Source organism: Manis pentadactyla, chromosome 15, assembly GCF_030020395.1.
Source record: "Manis pentadactyla isolate mManPen7 chromosome 15, mManPen7.hap1, whole genome shotgun sequence".
Taxonomy (NCBI): domain Eukaryota; kingdom Metazoa; phylum Chordata; class Mammalia; order Pholidota; family Manidae; genus Manis; species Manis pentadactyla.
In genome coordinates this window covers 60,985,169-61,006,630 of record NC_080033.1, presented here as the reverse complement: position 1 = coordinate 61,006,630, position 21,462 = coordinate 60,985,169, and the positions used below count along the sequence as shown (strand labels likewise).

Below are 21,462 nucleotides of genomic sequence, written 5' to 3'. Positions count from 1 at the left end.
TTAATCATGAACTGAGGTCCATTTAATTCCCTGTAAGTGCTAAATTTAGCAAGGCTATTTGATAGTCTTCTCCTCCCTGCAAGATTCTTGGGTCATATTTATGAGTTGTTGCTTGGTGTGATACCTGCCTGCCTTGCCCACTTTTCTATTCTTTTTCAATCCAGAGGTATTGTGTCTTTAATAATGTGGGTTTTTCAGTTCACAGAGGTCTTTGTATTGAAACATATAAAATTATTTCAGGCATGGGATTAAATCACTTAGAAATGTTATAAGTGTTTTGAAAATAATGAATCTTTTAAAAGTCTGTTAATATTCCTTTTTCTGTGGCTCTTGCTGTAAATGATAGGAATAATCCATCTGGGGAAAAAACATTATACTTTAGAAAACCCTGTTTAAACTTAAATAATGAAGAGAAACTAAGCCACTTAATTATACTGACTGAAATTGTAATTGAGAATGTAATAAATAATACTAATATCTTGTAAGAAATATATTTTAAGAGATAGTTTGTAAATGTATTTGCCAACTAACTTGGCTAATTGATGTTAGGTGTTTGTGATGCAATTAATAGTAACATCTCCAAGGTAATTTTACTGGTGGTGGTCTGAAAGGAACTTAGAATAAGAGAGAGTCAAAGAGAAGAATTGAGTCAGTGTTTTTCAAAGCCATCACCAGTGGGAAGGACTGCCCTGAGCAGCTGACAATTCTCTTAGCAAATTGAGCTCCTCAGTGAAATGTCTGCATTAGTTTAGCTTTGTTTTTGAGGGAAATAGAAAGTCACTTGAAGATTATTGGGTGAGAGTATAGCATAGTAAAATAGTTGAGGAAATTATTCTTGTAGCAGTGTGGATTGAAGTAAGAAAAATCTGAAGGAGCTCATTGAATAAGCTATTTTTGTAATTAAACCATGAAGTAAGGACCTGAATTATCGTGGACTAGTAGCAATGGAGATGGAAGTGTGATTAATGGAAATCCCTCAATTACCTAGGAAAAAATAGAGTGCTTTTGTTTATTCGTTTGACAGATTTTGGGTAAAAATTATTTACCACATGTCCAAAACTTAATGATAGGTGCTGGGAATGTGATTGTCATACCCCTCCCTTCCAGTCCTTAAAAGGCTCCATTCCTTCTCAGGAAGCTTACCGTTTAGTGGAGGAGGTAGCCATTTAGGAATCACAAAATAAATGGAAAATTATAGCTGTGGTCAGTTCTATGAAAGAAATATGTGGACATTTGGCTAATAAGAGAGTCGGGAAATGTTTTATTGAGAAGATGATGATTGAGTGGAAAGAACAATAAAATTGAGAAGTGAAAGTCTGTTAAGCTCCCTCCAAAAATAGATAAATCTTAGCCAGTGTTGAATTTTAAATGACAGCCAGAAAGTTCAAGCAATTTCCAGTGAAAGGATGTAACTTTGGAACTAAATCTTTTATTTATTTATTTATTTATTTATTTTATTTTGGTATCATTAATCTACAATTACATGAGTAACATTATGTTTACTGGACTCCCCCCATCATCAAGTCCCCCCAACGTACCCCATTACAGTCACTGTCCATCAGCGTAGTAAGATGCTATAGAATCACTACTTGTCTTCTCTGTGTTATACAGCCCTCTCCATGTCCCGCCCCTATATTATGTCTGCTAATAGTAATGCCCCTTTTTACCCCCTTATCCCTCCCTTCCCACCCATCCTCCCCAGTCCCTTTCCCTTTGGTAGCTGTTAGTCCATTTTTGGATTCTGTGAGTCTGCTGCTGTTTTGTTCCTTCAGTTTTTTTTCTCTGTTCTTCTACTCCACAGATAAGTGAATTCATTTGATACTTGTCTTTTTCCACCTGGCTTATTTCACTGAGCATAATACCCTCTAGCTCCATCCATGTTATTGTAAATGGTAGAATTTGTTTTCTTCTTAACGGCTGAATAATATTCCATTGTTTATATGTACCACATCTTCTTTATCCATTCATCTACTCATGGACACTTAGGTTGCTTCCATTTCTTGGCTATTGTAAATAGTGCTGTGATAAACATAGGGTGCATATGTCTTTTTCAAACTGGGTTACTGCATTCTTAGTGTAAATTCCTAGGAGTGAAATTCCTGGGTCAAATGATATTTCTGTTTTGAGTTTTTTGAGGAACCTCCATACCGCTTTCCGCAATGGTTGAACTAATTTACATTCCCACCAGCAGTAGGAGGGTTCCCCTTTCTCCACATCCTCGCCAACATTTGTTGTTGTTTGTCTTTTGGATGTTGGCCATCCTAACTGGTGTGAGGTGATATCTCATTGTGGTTTTATTTGCATTTCTCTGATGACTAGCGATGTGGATCATCTTTTCATGTGTCTGTTGGCCATCTGAATTTCTTCTTTGGAGAAGTGTCTGTTCAGCTCCCCTACCCATTTTTTAATTGGCTTATTTGCTTTTTGTTTGTTGAGGTGCGTGATCTCTTTATATATTTTGGGTGTCAACCCTTTATAGGATGTGATGTTTATTAATATATTCTCCCATACTGTAGGATGTCTTTTTGTTCTACTGATGGTGTCCTTTGCTGTACAAAAGCTTTTCACTTGTTCATTTTTGCTTTTGTTTCCCTTACTTTGGAACGAAATCTTAAACTGAATCTAAATTTTAGCTGTCTAGCTTAAAGAGGTATAATTGAAAGTATGAAAAATAGTGGAGCTCTCTTAAAGAATGTGTAAATAGAAGAATGTGATTTCAGGGACTGAGGAATACTCACAATTGAGGGTTTGAAGGAGGCTCGTTGAGGGAATTACAGGGAAGAGAAAGAGTGGTTGAGAGTTAAAAGAAGATTTAGAAGAATTTAATTGTGGAATCCAACAATGGAAATTTTAGTTGTGGGAGCCAAGGAAAGCGAAATATGAGAGGAGGTGGTAGTAATCACTAGGTTAAATAGAATATCATTTAAGGTTAGTGACTGAGAAAAGAGCATGGTTTTTGATAAAACAGAAATAGAATTTCTTTTATAGAACCCAGACTTGGACTGTTTGAGACTATTTTAGTCTGTTTCTGAAGTTTCATAGAGATAAGAGGAAAGATATAACCTTAAAGGGAAGACTTCCCAATTAAAGATTTTTCGAGATTAAGGAAATCTATTTTAGCCAAAAGGTAAAGAGAAAGGAACAAGTAGAAGGTGAAAGATTGGACATGCTAGAGAGGAAGAGGGTGAGTATAAATGTCCATAAAGAAAGAAAGGGTGAGAAAATTTTAAATCAGTTTGATGTCCGAAAATATGATTTATAATTTTTTTGAAGAACTTAAATACCATAGCCTTTTTGAATTTCATACACTTTACCAGTTCCCAGGAGAGTTGCTATCTCAGGTTTAACTTATAACTCACAGAGTAAAAATTTTTTTTTCTTCTTTTTTCCTTCCTCAGAACTTTTTCATTCTGAAGTTAAGTTTCAGCAAAAGTAAATAGAGATGTTTAGCCCTATTGTCCAAAATAATTGTATAGCCACTTCCTGAATTGTCACTATGTTGATTGATACTGCAAGGTAGTTTTGGGGTGGAGCCAAACACTTGGGGCTTTGTGCCCCACAAATAGTTTTAGTAAGCCTTGGTGGCCTCTAGGAAAGCAGATCAAAGATAGTTTAAATGCCATTCTGGATAGATCCAGGAGAGTTGGGGAAAGCACCATAAGTAGCTACTGTAAAGAAGAATTATGGCATTAGCAATGCAAAATGTCAGGATCGCAAAGATGAACATTCTGGTTCCAGCTTGAAGTTTTTCAATACATCATATAATACAAAACTTTATGTGTGTCACCTGATTTTGTCTGTGTAGGAGCACTTGGCTTCTTGGGCTCTGTGTATATGTGTGTTTAGCAACAGCACAATGTTGTATTCCTAGTTCCTAGCCCGCACCTCCTATGTACTCAGTAAATCCTTGATGAAAAAAAGAAAGTAGCTTTCTAATGACTGTGAGTAATTAGAAATAATTATCTTGAGTTTCTCTGCCACTAATGCAAACAAGGAGTATCTGGTTTTTGTATAGTTTGTTTTCAAACTTGGCATCTACCTTACTGTTTATTATCATACCAGCAGCATACCAGTACAGAACAACCTGAAGCTATGCCACCCATTTTTTTAGAATTTACCATTTTAACCATGTTCACATGTGAAGTTCAGAATGAATTGAGTACATTCACATTGTCATGAAACTGTTACCACTAGGCATCTCCAGAACTTCTCATTACAGACTGAAACTCCATACCCATTAAACAATAACTTTCCATTCTGCCTCTCGTCAGCATTTGACAACCACCCTTTTTTCTATGACTACTCTAGTACCTCATATAAATGGAATCATATAAGTGAAATATTTGTCCTTCTGTGTCTGGCTTATTTTATTCAGCATAATGTCCTCAAGGTTCCTGCATATTGTAGCAGTGTCAGAATTTCCTTTTTATGGCTGAATAATATTCTGTTGTATATATATATATACCACATTTTGTTTATCCATCCATCCATCAAGGAATTCAGGTTGCTTCCACCTTTTGGCTATTGTGAATGTGGGTGTACAAATATTTGAGACCCTGCTTTCAGTTCTTTTGGGTTTATACTCAGAAATGGGGTTACTGGATTGTATGGTATTTTTATTACTAATTTTTTGAGGCCTGGCCATACTGTTTTCCACAGTAGGTACACCATTTTACATTCCCATCAGCAGTGCAGAGATTGTTTCTCCACATCCTTGCCAACACTTATTTTGTTTTTGTTTTTCATAAAAAAAAACCCAGTCATTCTAATGGATGTGAAGTGATATCTCGTCGTTTTGATTTACATTTCCTAGTGATGTTGAGCATCTTCATGTGCTTACTGCTCATTTGTATGCCTTCTTTAGAGAAGTGTCTATTCTTTGCCATTTTTGTGGTGATGGTGTTGAGTTGTAGCAGTTCTTTATGTATTTTGGATATTAACCTCTGTCTTGCCAGTGGGTTTCAGCCCCGGGCAAGTTCACTATGGATTCATTGAGACCCAGGAATGGCAATGGAATGTTCTCGGGGTGAAAGGGTTTATACCCAACTTTATTCCCGTGGTGGCAGGTCAGTAACTATAATCCCATCCACTCACAGCTAGTTTGTGTACAGCAAGCCGGTCTCTGCCTCTGGGCCTGTCTGCCCCCACAGCTATCTCAGTCTCTGTCCTCTGTGCTGCCACCACTCCAGTCTCTGCTCTCCTGCAGCCTTGCAGCCCTGCTGCCGTGCAGCAGCCCAGAGCATTGAGCAGAGCTCTTCATATAGAGTCAGTAACAATGTATTGCCCACATGTGTGTAGTGAGCAAACTGACCAGAGCCAGGTGAGAATCCTGGCGGTAGGAACCTTCAATTTTCCCCACACCCCACCACTCCAGGATTCTCTTCTCACAGACTACTGCTCTCAATATTCCACAATGGTCCCTGTGCGAGAAAGCTGGAGTATTGTAAACAGATTCCACAACAGCAACAGAGGATAACAACAACATAGAGGTAATAACAAAAATTATTATGCAATAAAATTTTGATACAGGTAACAAAAGTTATAATAATCTTTAAGCCTGAGGGGATTATGCCAGCTATATTCAAAACGAGTTCTACTCAGGTGAGTTCATGACTCAGACTTAGTAGTGGTACTGATAGGAAGCTCCATGCACTCCAGTGAGTAGCAGTTTTTTTGCTAGTGTGTACCCAATCTTAAGGGTGATAAGATACATGTTTTAAAGACACCAACATTGGCAAATCTTGTCCATCAGGTAGGATGCAAGCAAGAGAGTGGTCCTGTGAGAGGACTGTGTCAGGAAGGGAGTCTTGTCCAGGTCTAGTATACCATACCTTTACCATTTCCACAGCACCTGGTAGTGATGCCATTTCAGTCATCAACAAATTTTTTTTACCTCCTCAACGGCACCTCACAGCTCAATTTCTCTTGCTGCCTCTTCTCATGCTTCCTCCAGGACAATGTCTTTCTCCCTTACAGCTTTTCTCAGTATTGTGAGAAAAAAACTCCCCACCATTCCCACTGCCTCACAGGCACTCTGTTTCTTTAAGGAATTCTGTATTTTGCTGAGGGCCAACTTCACTGCCTCAGGTGTCACCTCCATCCCTTCCCAGTCTTGGTGTGGGGTGCAATCTTCTAAGAGGCAGGAGACCTCAGACCACATGTCCACTGGGGAACACTCGAATGTCTCCCCATCTGTAGGTGCGGCCTGCTGAAGCACCCCTCCCATAAGGGCAGCCTGTTCTGTTCCTTGGTCAGTGAATCCTGACAGATGTCTCCAGTTGTCTTGCCAGTGGGTTTCAGCCCAAGACAAGTTCACTATAGATTCAGTGAGACCAAGGAATGACAATGGAACTTTCCTGTGGTAAAAGGGTTTATTACCCGGCTTGTTCTCAGCAATAGGTCAAGCACTAGAATCATGTCTGCATTCAACAGTCTGCAGGTCTGTAATCCTCCTTGTCTCTGCCTCTGCCCAGAGAACTGGGCTAAACTTTATGCTAGTGTGGAAGCAGTAGCTTTTAGCAGCAGGCAAGTTACATCATCAAGTAGTTTAGGTTCAGATGAGGATCCTGGCGATAGGAACTTAAATTTTCCCCACAGAGGATATCCAGTTTTCTAACAACATTTTCTGTGAAGATTGTCCTTTCCTCATGAGTGTACTCTTAATTGAAAATCATTTCACATGCTAAAGTTTATTTCTGGACTGTTCCACTGGTCTTTGTGTCTATGCTAGTGCCAGTACCACAGTTCTGATTACTATAGCTTTGTAATAAATTTTGAAATCAGGAAATGTGAGACCTCAAACTTTGTTAAAGATTGTTTTGGCTATTCATGGCCCCTTGAGATTCTATATAAATTTTTGGGTGGATTTTTCTGTTTCTGCAAAAAATGCCTTTGGGACTTTGCTAGGGATTGCATTCCATTTGTAGATCTCATTGGGTATTACTGACAATATTAAGTCTTACAGTCCATGCACATGGGGTGTCTTCCCACTTATTTGTGTCTAATTTCTTTCAAAACAGCTTAGAGTTTTCAGTATAAACATCTTTTTCCTCTTGGTTAAGTTTATCTGTAGGTATTTTTTTTCTTTTTACATTACTGTACATGAAATTGTTACTTAATTTCCTTTTCAGATTGTTCATCCCCCTGAGTTTTTTTTAAATTTAAAGTATGTAATTTAATTTGACACAAGTATACACTCATGAAACCATCATCAACTTCAAGATAATGAACATACTTAATGACCTCTAAAAGGATCATGGTGCCCCTTGGGAATTCTCTTTTCCAACTCTTCACCCAAACCTCCTCCTTTTTAGGCAATTTGCTCTCATCATAGATTAGTTTGCATTTTCTAGAATTTTATACAAATGATATGGTACAGTATATACTCTTTTTTGTGGGGCAGGGGTATTCTGTTCTGGCATTTTAAGCTCAGCATGAGTATTTTGAGATGTATCCATATTGTTACACATACTAGTAATGATTCCCTTTTTTTAAAAAATTTTGGTATCATTAATCTACAATTACATGAGGAACATTATGTTTACTAGACTCTGCCCACCACCAAGTCCCCCCCCCACAAACCCCATTACAAGTCACTGTCCATCAGCATAGTAAGATGCTGTAGAATCACTACTTGTCTTTTCTGTGTTACACAGCCCTCCCCATGCCCCTCCCCCCACATTATGCATGCTAATCGTAATGCCCCCTTTCTTCTTCCCTGCCCTTATCCCTCCCTTCCCACCCATCCTCCCCAATCCCTTTCCCTTTGGTAACTGTTAGTCCATTCTTAGGTTCTGTGATTCTGCTGCTGTTTTGTTCCTTCAGTTTTTTCTTTGTTCTTATACTCCACATATGAGTGAAGTCATTTAGTACTTGTCTTTCTCCGCCTGGCTTATTTCACTGAGCATAATACCCTCTAGCTCCATCCATGTTGTTGCAAATGGTAGGATTTGTTTTCTTCTTATGGCTGAATAATATTCCATTGTGTATATGTACATCTTCTTTATCCATTGATCTACTGATGGACACTTAGGTTGCTTCCATTTCTTGGCTATTGTAAATAGTACTGTGATAAACATAGGGGTGCATATGTCTTTTTCAAACTAGGCTCCTGCATTCTTATGGTAAATTCCTAGAAGTGGAATTCCTGGGTCAAATGATATTTCTATTTTGAGCTTTTTGAGGAACCTCCATACTGCTTTCTACAATGGTAAACTGGTTTACATTCTGACCAGCAGTGTAGGAGGGTTCCCCTTTCTCCACAACCTCGCTAACATTTGTTGTTGTTTGTCTTTTGGATGGTGGCGGTCCTTACTGGTGGGAGGTGATACCTCATTGTGGTTTTAATTTGCATTTCTCTGATGACTAGCATTGTGGAGCATATTTTCACGTGTCTGTTGCCATCTGAATTTCTTCTTTGGAGAACTGTCTGTTCAGCTCCTCTGCCCATTTTTTAATTGGATTATTTGCTTTTTGTTTGTTGAGGTGTGTGAGCTCTTTATATATTTTGGGTGTCAACCCTTTATCAGATCTGTCTTTTATGAATATATTATCCCATATTGTAGAATGCCTTTTTGTTCTATTGGTGTGTCCTTTGCTGTACAGAAGCTTTTCAGCTTGATAGAGTCCCATTTGTTCATTTGTGCTTTTATTTCCCTTGCCCAGGGAGATATGTTCATGAAGAGGTAGCTCATGTTTATGTCCAAGAGATTTTTGCCTATGTTTTTTTCTAAGAGTTTTATGGTTTCATGACTTACATTCAGGTCTTTGATCCTTTTTGAATTCACTTTTGTGTATGGGGTTAGACAGTGATCCCATTTCATTCACTTGCATGTAGCTTTCCAGTTTTGCCAACACCAGCTGTTGAAGAGGCTGTCATTTCCCCGTTGTATGTCCATGGCTCCTTTATCATATATTAATTGGCCATATATGTTTGGGTTAATATCTGGACTCTCTATCCTGTTCCACTGGTCTGTGCGTCTGTTCTTGTGCCAGTACCAACTTCTCTTGATTTCTGTGGCTTTGTAGTAGAGCTTGAAGTTGGGAAGCAAGATTCCCCCCAACTTTATTCTTCCTTTTCAGGATTGCTTTGGCTATTTGGGGGTCTTTGGTGGTTCCATATGAATTTTACAACTATTTGTTCCAGTTCGTTGAAGAATGCTGTTGGTATTTTGAAAGGGATTGCATTGAATTTGTAGATTGTTTTAGGCAGGATGGCCATTTTGAGAATATTAATTCTTCCTAGCCAAGAGCATGGGATGAGTTTCCATTTGTTAGTGTCCTCTTTAATTTCTCTTAAGAGTGTCTTGTAGTTTTTAGGGTGTAGGTCTTTCAATTCCATGGTTAAATTTATCCCTAGGTATTTTTTTTTTCTTTTTACATTACTGTAAATGAAGTTGTTACTCAATTTCCTTTTCATATTGTTTATCCCCCTGAGTTTTTAACTCTCAAGCTTGTCCACTTGAGCCTGGAGCAATGGTCAGTTACAGTTTAAGTGTTCCTGTGAGTTCCCCAGTAGCAAGCTTCTGTTCCTGCGCTTCACCTTCAAGTAAGCTGTGATTCTCTGAATTCACCTGTTTCCACTTTTTCGGCAAGGGTTTGTGCAACTGCAGTTCTCTGATGGATCTAAGAAGAGGTGTTGATTTTCACTTTGCTCAGCTTTTTTTTTTAATGTGAGGATGGGAGTGGTTTTCAAGCTCTTTACATGTCAGCCTAGAAACCAGAAGTCTCCCAGGATCCTCTTATAGTTATGGAATCAACCACTTCTCCAAGTAGGCCTATTTCCTTTTAATGGAGAATGGTATTTTGGTATCTGGGTGCTATGTGTGCTCATTGCTTCTCAGGTGTCTTTGCTTCAGCAGACAGCCAGAAAATGTGTGAAGTGTGTGTATGTGTGTATTTACATACATTGATATATATATGTACAAGCGTGTGTATATTCACATAGATATCTATTCATGTCTACATATAGGTAGGTAGATACAGATATGTTTAAAATAGATTTATATTCATATTGATGCCTCCAGTACAGGGTTTATTCTAGCTTTCTCCCTTTCCATGTTTATAGTTCCGTTCTCTGACAGTGAAAAAGTTGGTTCCTGTTACCACAAATTATTTATTTGCTGAATCTCCTCTAATAAACTTAAAATAGTTTTAGAATGCCAAACTATGCCATTATGAGAAAACCACCCTACACATTAGAGTTAGTATTTGTTTTCATCTGTTTTTGTCTCTGGCCTCAGGTTACATAATCAAGATACTGTGTTTATGAGCCACTCAGGTTATTCGCTCTCCTCTTTTCCCCTGTGGTTATGCTGTTCATTTCAAATATAGTTAGGTTCATTTGTTTTTATTTTAATTGCATTTTGCCTCCTCCCATTCTTATTGTTAAAATTTTGAGTTAGTAAAAAGTAATGTGGTTCTAGAATTAATTCCCTGCTACACCTTTTACCCCATTCCCATCATTTTATCCTTTCTTTTCCCAGGGTAGCCAGTCTCAGTTTTAGTTTATACTTTTTCTTTATATACAAGTGAGCAGACACATGTATTCATTCATTCATTTATTATTAAGGTATCATTGATATACAGTCTTATGAAGGTTTCACATGAGCAACATTGTGGTTACAACATTCACCCATATTACCAAGTCCCCCACATACACACCATTGCAGTCACTGTCTATCAGCATAGTAAGATGCTATGGAGTCACTCCTAGACACATGTATATTTTATTTCCCCCTCCTTATGGAAAAGGTAGCATGCTTGATACTGTTTTGCACTCTGCTTTTCTTCATTTAACATTATGTCTTTAAAATAACTTTATATCAATTCATAGAAATCTTTAGTCTGTTCAGTGACTCTCCTATGCATGGGTATTTCCTATATTTCAGTTAGGAACAGTGCTGCAGTGAATAGCCTTTTACTTACATAGTTTCAGGTGTGCAGTTTTGATGGCTTTATTATTGCACCAGCAGCATGTAAATCAAAAGCAAGTTAAAAACTTTTGAAGTGTTGCACCATTTATTGTTCACAAACATTAACTGATTTTACAAAAACGTATTAAGAGGGGACTCCTACTTGCACTGGCAGAAAAATCCCACCTAAGTGAATTGCTCTAAAAGGAAACATGCTTAAGTGAAACAGGAAGCATCTCCTTAAGCTCAGTAAATTATATTCATGTTGGTAAACTACTCATTTCTAAGTCACAAAACACTGTATATCATTTTCTAATTATTTTTCTTAATTAGTAATTTTTAGTTACAGTTTTTGGGAAAAGACTGTCACACATCTCTGCAAATAATGTGGAGTGAAAGCCTGTTGCTCATTAGGGAAAAAGCTAGACATATATTAGTAATACTTACAACTTTTAAAATTGGCTTCTGATTAAAAAACAAAAACCTCATTGCGTTTATTGCTAGTGTGCCTTTGATTCTCAAGGACTTCCTGTGATAAAGGGTTGCTTTTCTTCTACCCAACCCTTGGATCTCCCATTTCCTTGATAATCCCAGAAAAGCCTCCCTGGGAGGCTTTAACACCATTAAGAGAAATATTTTCACTTTAGTTATTTGGTTTAGCATCTTTAATATCAAATAGCTTTAGGATTTAGACCTGTGTTTTAAAAAATGGTACAGCATGAGATGCAACTAGTCTGGAAAAGTTATACTAACATCTTTAAATGAAGATCTCTTGAGTTTTTAAAAGAGTTTTTGCTTTTAATTTCTCTAATCTTGGTATGTTATTGCTACTTAGTATTCCTGGGGCAGCCTTGAACCCTCTGTTTCAGGATCTCAACCTATTTATGAGGGTTATTAAGAGCTGGCTCTTAATAAATGCAGAACTTTCAGTACACATTTATGTATTTTCGCCTAGTTAAAGTTTACTGAAATGCCTTGTTAAGACCATGTCACCTTGGAGAAAAACATTGTTTCAAAGGTCTTTTCTTAGATCTTGTCTTAACTGGATGACTCAAGATAATATTTGCAAATGGTATGGGGGTGGGGGTGGGGGAGATTTAAAAGGACAAGACAAAGCCTGTATCTCTAGACCAGGTAACTTTTTTGTGTACTGAAGCACAACAAAGTAGAATAGGAGTGCATCTAAGAAAATGCTCCTAATGCTCACACAGATACCATACATCCTGGCAGGCATATGGATTTAGTTGTGGTTTCTCATTTTTTATTCAAGTAGTGAAAGTGGAAGCCTGTTACTCATTAGGGAAAAAGCTAGACATATATTAGCAATACTTTTAAAATACTTTTAAAATAATATAGTTTTAATATATAATTTTGAAAAGTCCTAGTGCTACCAGTTTATAATGGAAACTTGTAATTTTCTATTCAGCTCTCCTTACTTTCAGCTCTTTCAGCTCTTAATTCTTATAGTTACATAATTTTTAAGTGGAATACTTATGCTGTTCTCTTTTAAAAAATATATGAAATTATTAATTGATTTCTTACAGTTTACATTCATTTCTCATAAAACACACTTCATAATATTTACTCTGAAATTGAACTACCAAGCCACAAACAGTATTAAGACAAGTCAGTAGGTTTAGAGTATGGCATTAATTGGCTGAGTTCTACAGAAAGCTTTTACCTACTTAATGAGATCAATTTTGGTCCATTTCCTTCTTGTCTCTCATTCTTACTAAGCAATCGTGAGTCATCAACATACTCATACAGTAAATAGTTTTTAAAAAGGAGATCAGACTGTTACGATAGGGGGGCGGAAGATGGCGGCGTGAGTAGAGCAGCGGAAATCTCCTCCCAAAACAACATATATCTATGAAAATATAACAAAGACAACCCTTCCTAGAATAAAGACCAGAGGACACAGGACAATATCCAGACCACATCCACACCAGAGAGAACCCAGCCTCGCAAAGGGGGTAAGATACAAGCCCCGGCCCCGCGGGAGCCGAGCGCCCCTCCCCCCGGCTCCCGGCGGGAGAAGAGCAGGCAGAGCGGGAGGGAGACAGAGCCCAGGACTGCCGAACACCCAGCCCCAGCCATCCGGGCCAGAGTGCAGGGCCCTCGATACTGGGAAAACAGGGCAGCAAGAACAGTGAGCAGGCACTGGAGGCTGGGCGACAGAGGACATAAGAAAAGCGCGCGACCATTTTTTTTTTTTTCTTGCTTTTTTGCTGCTTTGTTTTGGCGAGCGCTTTTTGGAAGTCTTAAAGGGACAGGGACACCAATATTAGGGAAACAGGGCAGAAAGACCGGTGAGCAGAGGCCTGAGGCTGGCACCGGAGAATAAAGAAAAACGAACGACCACCTTTTTTTTTTAATTAAAAAAATTTTTTTTTTTTAATTAAAAAAATTTTTCTTGTTTTTTTTTGTGGTCGTTGTTTTGTTTTGGCGGGTGCTTTTTGGAAGTCTTAAAGGGGCAGGGCGGGTCACTTAATCCAGAGGTAGGGAATCCGGGATCTCTGGGCACCCTAACCCCTGGGCTGCAGGGAGCAGGGAGGCCCCTTACGGAGATAAATAGCCTCCCAGCAGCTCCTGCTCCAACGCGACTCCACCATTTTGGAGTAGCTGCCCGAGCCAGGCCACGCCCACAGCAACAGCGGAGATTAACTCCATAGCAGCCGGGCAGGAAGCAGAAACCCTGTCTGCGCGCAGCTGCGCAGCACAAGCCACTAGAGGCCGCTGTTCTCCCAGGAGAGGAGGGCCACAAACCAACAAGAAAGGAAGTCCTTCCAGCCGTCACTCGTCCCAGTTCTGCAGACTATTCCTATCAACCATGAAAAGGCAAAGCTACAGGCAGACAAAGATCACAGAGACAACACCAGAGAAGGAGACAGACCTAACCAGTCTTCCTGACAAAGAATTCAAAATAAGAATCATAAACATGCTGACAGAGATGCAGAGAAATACGCAAGAAAAATGGGATGAAGTCCGGAAAGAGATCACAGATGCCAGAAAGGAGATCGCAGAAATGAAACAAACTCTGGAAGGGTTTATAAGCAGAATGGATAGAATGCAAGAGGCCATTGATGGAATTGAAATCAGAGAACAGGAACGCATAGAAGCTGACATAGAGAGAGACAAAAGGATCTCCAGGAATGAAACAATATTAAGAGAACTGTGTGACCAATCTAAAAGGAGCAATATCCGTATTATAGGGGTCCCAGAAGAAGAAGAGAGAGGCAAAGAGATGGAAAGTATCTTAGAAGAAATAATTGCTGAAAACTTCCCCACACTGGGGGAGGAAGTAATCAAACAGACCACGGAAATACACAGAACCCCCAACAGAAAGGATCCAAGAAGGGCAACACCAAGACACATAATAATTAAAATGGCAAAGATCAAGGACAAGGAAAGAGTGTTAAAGGCAGCTAGAGAGAAAAAGGTCACCTATAAAGGGAAACCCATCAGGCTAACGTCAGATTTCTCAACAGAGACCCTACAGGCCAGAAGAGAATGGCATGATATATTTAATACAATGAAACAGAAGGGCCTTGAACCAAGGATACTGTATCCAGCACGACTATCATTCAAATATGACGGTGGGATTAAACAATTCCCAGACAAACAAAAGCTGAGGGAATTTGCTTTCCACAAACCACCTCTACAGAACATCTTACAGGGACTGCTCTAGATGGGAGCACTCCTAGAAAGAGCACAGCACAAAACACCCAACATATGAAGAATCGAGGAGGAGGAACAAGAAGGGAGAGAAGAAAAGAATCTCCAGACAGTGTATATAACAGCTCAATAAGCGAGCTAAGTTAGGCAGTAAGATACTAAAGAGGCTAACCTTGAACCTTTGGTAACCACGAATTTAAAGCCTGCAATGGCAATAAGTACATATCTTTCAATAGTCACCCTAAATGTTAATGGGTTGAATGCACCAATCAAAAGACACAGAGTGACAGAATGGATAAAAAAGCAAGACCCATCTATATGCTGCTTACAAGAAACTCACCTCAAACCCAAAGACATGTACAGACTAAAAGTCAAGGGATGGAAAAACATATTTCAAGCAAACAACAGTGAGAAGAAAGCAGGGGTTGCAGTACTAATATCAGACAAAATAGACTTCAAAACAAAGAAAGTAACAAGAGATAAAGAAGGACACTACATAATGATAAAGGGCTCAGTCAAACAAGAGGATATAACCATTCTAAATATATATGCACCCAACACAGGAGCACCAGCATATGTGAAACAAATACTAACAGAACTAAAGGGGGATATAGACTGCAATGCATTCATTCTAGGAGACTTCAACACACCACTCACCCCAAAGGATAGATCCACTGGGCAGAAAATAAGTAAGGACACGGAAGCACTGAACAACACAGTAGAGCAGATGGACCTAATAGACATCTATAGAACTCTACATCCAAAAGCAGCGGGATATACATTCTTCTCAAGTGCACATGGAACATTCTCCAGAATAGACCACATACTAGGCCACAAAAAGAGCCTCAGAAAATTCCAAAAGATTGAAATCCTACCAACCAACTTTTCAGACCACAAAGGCATAAAACTAGAAATAAACTGTACAAAGAAAGCAAAGAGGCTCACAAACACATGGAGGCTTAACAACACGCTCCTAAATAATCAATGGATCAATGACCAAATCAAAATGGAGATCCAGCAATATATGGAAACAAATGACAACAACAACACTAAGCCCCAACTTCTGTGGGATGCAGCAAAAGCAGTCTTAAGAGGAAAGTATATAGCAATCCAAGCATATTTAAAAAAGGAAGAGCAATCCCAAATGAATGGTCTAATGTCACAATTATCGAAATTGGAAAAAGAAGAACAGATGAGGCCTAAGGTCAGCAGAAGGAGGGACATAATAAAGATCAGAGAAGAAATAAATAAAATTGAGAAGAATAAAACAATAGCAAAAATCAATGAAACCAAGAGCTGGTTCTTCGAGAAAATAAACAAAATAGATAAGCCTCTAGCCAGACTTATTAAGAAGAAAAGAGAGTCAACACAAATCAACAGTATCAGAAACGAGAAAGGAAAAATCACGACGGACCCCACAGAAATGCAAAGAATTATTGGAGAATACTATGAAAACCTATATGCTAACCAGCTGGGAAACCTAGGAGAAATGGACAACTTCCTAGAAAAATATAACCTTCCAAGATTGACCCAGGAAGAAACAGAAAATCTAAACAGACCAATTACCAGCAACGAAATTGAAGCGGTAATCCAAAAACTACCAAAGAACAAAACCCCCGGGCCAGATGGATTTACCTCGGAATTTTATCAGACATACAGGGAAGACATAACACCCATTCTCCTTAAAGTTTTCCAAAAAATAGAGGAGGAGGGGATACTCCCAAACTCATTCTATGAAGCTAACATCACCCTAATACCAAAACCAGGCAAAGACCCCACCAAAAAAGAAAACTACAGACCAATATCCCTGATGAACGTAGATGCAAAAATACTCAACAAAATATTAGCAAACCGAATTCAAAAATACATCAAAAGGATCATACACCATGACCAAGTGGGATTCATTCCAGGGATGCAAGGATGGTACAACATTCGAAAGTCCATCAACATCATCCACCACATCAACAAAAAGAAAGACAAAAACCACATGATCATCTCCATAGATGCTGAAAAAGCATTTGACAAAGTTCAACATCCATTCATGTTAAAAATTCTCAGCAAAATGGGAATAGAGGGCAAGTACCTCAACATAATAAAGGCCATCTATGATAAACCCACAGCCAACATTATATTGAACAGCGAGAAGCTGAAAGCATTTCCTCTGAGATCGGGAACTAGACAGGGATGCCCACTCTCTCCACTGTTATTTAACATAGTACTGGAGGTCCTAGCCACGGCAATCAGACAAAATAAAGAAATACAAGGAATCCAGATTGGTAAAGAAGAAGTCAAACTGTCACTATTTGCAGATGACATGATACTGTACATAAAAAACCCTAAAGACTCCACCCCAGAACTACTAGAACTGATATCGGAATACAGCAAAGTTGCAGGATACAAAATCAACACACAGAAATCTGTGGCTTTCCTATATACTAACAATGAACCAACAGAAAGAGAAATCAGGAAAACAACTCCATTCACAATTGCATCAAAAAAAATAAAATACCTAGGAATAAACCTAACCAAAGAAGTGAAAGACTTATACTCTGAAAACTACAAGTCACTCTTAAGAGAAATTAAAGGGGACACTAACAGATGGAAACTCATCCCATGCTCGTGGCTAGGAAGAATTAATATCGTTAAAATGGCCATCCTGCCCAAAGCAATATACAGATTTGATGCAATCCCTATGAAACTACCAGCAACATTCTTCAATGAACTGGAACAAATAATTCAAAAATTCATATGGAAACACAAAAGACCCCGAATAGCCAAAGCAATCCTGAGAAAGAAGAATAAAGTAGGGGGGATCTCACTCCCCAACTTCAAGCTCTACTATAAAGCCATAGTAATCAAGACAATTTGGTACTGGCACAAGAGCAGAGCCACAGACCAATGGAACAGACTAGAGAATCCAGACATTAACCCAGACATATATGGTCAATTAATATTTGATAAAGGAGCCATGGACATACAATGGCGAAATGACAGTCTCTTCAACAGGTGGTGCTGGCAAAACTGGACAGCTACATGTAGGAGAATGAAACTGGACCATTGTCTAACCCCATATACAAAAGTAAACTCAAAATGGATCAAAGACCTGAATGTAAGCCATGAAACCATTAAACTCTTGGAAGAAAACATAGGCGAAAACCTCTTAGACATAAACATGAGTGACCTCTTCTTGAACATATCTCCCCGGGCAAGGAAAACAACAGCAAAAATGAGTAAGTGGGACTATATTAAGCTGAAAAGCTTCTGTACAGCAAAAGACACCATCAATAGAACAAGAAGGATCCCTACAGTATGGGAGAATATATTTGAAAATGACACATCCGATAAAGGCTTGACGTCCAGAATATATAAGGAGCTCTCACGCCTCAACAAACAAAAAACAAATAACCCAATTAAAAAATGGGCAGAGGAACTGAACAGACAGTTCTCCAAAAAAGAAATACAGATGGCCAACAGACACATGAAAAGATGCTCCACATCGCTAATTATCAGAGAAATGCAAATTAAAACTACAATGAGGTATCACCTCACACCAGTAAGGATGGCTGCCATCCAAAAGACAAACAACAACAAATGTTGGCGAGGCTGTGGAGAAAGGGGAACCCTCCTACACTGCTGGTGGGAATGTAAGTTAGTTCAACCATTGTGGAAAGCAGTATGGAGGTACATCAAAATGCTCAAAACAGACTTACCATTTGACCCAGGAATTCCACTCCTAGGAATTTACCCTAAGAATGCAGCAATCAAGTTTGAGAAAGACAGATGCACCCCTATGTTTATTGCAGCACTATTTACAATAGCCAAGAATTGGAAGCAACCTAAATGTCCATCAATAGATGAATGGATAAAGAAGATGTGGTACATATACACAATGGAATACTACTCAGCTATAAGAAAAGGGCAAATCCAATCATTTGCAGCAACATGGATGGAGCTGGAGGGTATTATGCTCAGTGAAACAAGCCAAGCGGAGAAAGAGAAATACCAAATGATTTCACTTATCTGTGGAATATAAGAACAAAGGAAAAACTGAAGGAACAAAACAGCAGCAGAATCACAGAACTCAAGAATGGACTAACAGGTACCAAAGGGAAAGGGACTGGGGAGGATGGGTGGGTAGGGAGGGATAAGGGGGGGAGAAGTAGGGGGGTATTAAGATTAACATGCATGGGGGGGTAGGAGAAAAGGGAGGGCTGTACAACACAGAGAAGGCAAGTAGTGATTCTACAACATTTTGCTATGCTGATGGACAGTGACTGTAAAGGGGTTTATAGGGGAGACCTGGTATAGGGGAGAGCCTAGTAAACATAATATTCGTCATGTAAGTGTAGATTAGTGATAGCAAAAAAAAAAAAAGGGCAGTTCCTGTGTGGTAACCTCCAACGAGTTCTACACAAGGGTATAAAGGGCATATAAAAGTGTAGGCAAAGGGTCTGTTTGTGTTTATACAGAGGATCAAAGCCTAATTGGGCTACCCCGAAAATGAACTAAGATACGATATGAAAGAGAACTTTCAACATCAGCACTCTCTGGAAGACTCATGCCAGAAGATGATCATCAAAAAACCCCAACAAAGATCCACGCACTGCTACAGCTGTAGATGCACTCATCCCACCAGTTCCTGGACCTGCCATGGGAATGAGGAAGGAGATATCTAAGCTGGCCTGTGCATACAGTAAAACAACAAAATTGGACTGGCTCTATACTGTTGGAACTCAACCAAGAATTTGGAGAAGTGCAAATTGTAGCGCTCCAAAGTCTTACAACTACAAACTATTTATTGTTAAAAGAACATATGGCATGTGAACAGTCCCCAGGAATGGGTTGTTTTAATTTGTCTGATTTCTCTCAGACTATTCAAGTTCATTTGGACAATATCCACCATATCATAGATAAGTTTTCACAAATGCCTAAGGTGCCTAACTGGTTTTCTTGGTTTCACTGCAGAGGGCTGGTAATTACAGATATGCTTTGGTTATGTAACTATACTCCTATTATGTTAATGTGTGTGTGCAATTTAAGTAGTAGCTTAAAACCTATACATGCTGAAGTTACTCTACAAGAAGATATATCAAAGAAATAATCAATCTTCCCATGCTTTCTTCCGCCTGCTACTTCTATAGCTTTTCTTCTTCCTTCCTAATTACAACCCTTAAATAGAATTCGTGCCTCATATCAAATTTACCGAGTATCATAATTCTTCCAAGTGGTAAAGATACCTCAAGACCAATGCTGGGCATAGAAGCCACAGGGCATAAATATGCAAAGAAGTAAAAAGCTAACTTTTTCAAACAATAAGGCTTCTCTCTCACTTACCAACTTCACATTTCCCTGTATGGCCCCGGAAGATGACTGGTTAGCCAGAGACGGGTAAGATTCCTCAAGGGAGGAACAACCTAAGACAGGCACAGTCGCAGGGGGGCCATCAGGTGAGAAATTGGGGATCAACAGAGGTGAGGCTTAGAACCTCACCCCCCCGTTCTGAGAGAAATCTTCTGCATACGTGGATGTTTTATTGCCCTGGTCTAGCTTGGATTAACACATAGTCTACAGGCACACACCTGATCATCTACATGTGCTGTCTTACAACACTAAACTATGTTTTCTACCTTTATCTTGTATCTACCTACCACTTCAGCATTTTATTAAAAATAATAATAATAAAGAGAGAAATGTGGTATCCACATATAAATCAAGTATAAAAACCAAATGAGTATTCATATTTGAACTGACTGTATAGAGTTCATAATGCATGAGCAAAACCGAAAGTTTCTGTGATGACTGCCCTTGTACTGTTCACTATGTAACTTATTCATTATGTAAGAATTTGTTCTACATGTAAAAACTTGTTTGTTATGCCTCAGAAGATTGGAGACTGACAAAAATTAGGCTTGGGGTGGAATAATGATTGTGCATTGAGCATTGACTCCCCTATACAGAATTTTATTGTCGTTAACAACCATTTGATCAATAAATATGAGAGATGCCCTCACAAAAAAAAAAAAAAAAAAAAAAGGACAGACTTCCAATGGTAAAATAAATTAGTAACCGGGATGTAATGTATAGCATAAGGAATATAGTCAAGATATTGTAACAGCCTGGTAGGGTGATAGCTGGAACCTAGAATTATGTATATAAATGTTCTACCACTGTGTTGTACACTTGAAACTCATGTAATGTAATACTGTGTGTCAACTACCCTTCAATAAAAAATAATTATTAAAAAAAAAAAAAAAAAAAAAGGAGATCAAATTCATTGCTACTTAGGTCTGATTAGTTAAAAATAACAAAAGCAAACAAAAAATGTAAAAAAATAGCACCCAAAGTTGTCTTTTTAAAAAAATTTTAATTGAGAAAGGGACAAATCTAAGTTGTTGCTATAAGAATATTTTAGTGTGAAGTCACAATACTTAGAGCAAAACATTTGATTCTTCCCCTTCATGTTTTATAATTTTCATTGTTATATGTGGGATTCTTGTTACAGATTACACTTTAGCCATGTTTCCTTTGCATTTCAGGACCCATAGTCATGGCCCATTTTAACTTTGCAGAGTTCTTTGTTAGAACACATTCCTAGAGTCTACTTTTTGGTGATTGCCTTTGTGGCTCAGTTTATCAGAATAGAGTCACTTAAAATTCAGTGAATATATATATATATATTTTTATTTGGAATTGTTTTCTTCTACATAGGAACAGCTAAGGGTGTATGGCTGGGCAATGTGATAGGAATTCTCTTTAATTAGCATTCAGTTTTTAGTCCATTTCTATTAATAATACTGAAAATGCCATCCATGTAAAACTCACCAATAACTTTATTTTCCCTTTTGTAGACATGTGCTGGCCAGCACTAGTAGAA

At 38.5% G+C, this 21,462-nt stretch overlaps 1 protein-coding gene across 3 annotated transcripts in view; it reads left to right on the top strand.

Moving 5' to 3' along the window:
• GLG1 (golgi glycoprotein 1) overlaps positions 1-21,462 on the top strand; it is a 187,722-nt gene that overhangs the window by 17,893 nt on the left and 148,367 nt on the right. The window lies entirely within an intron of this gene.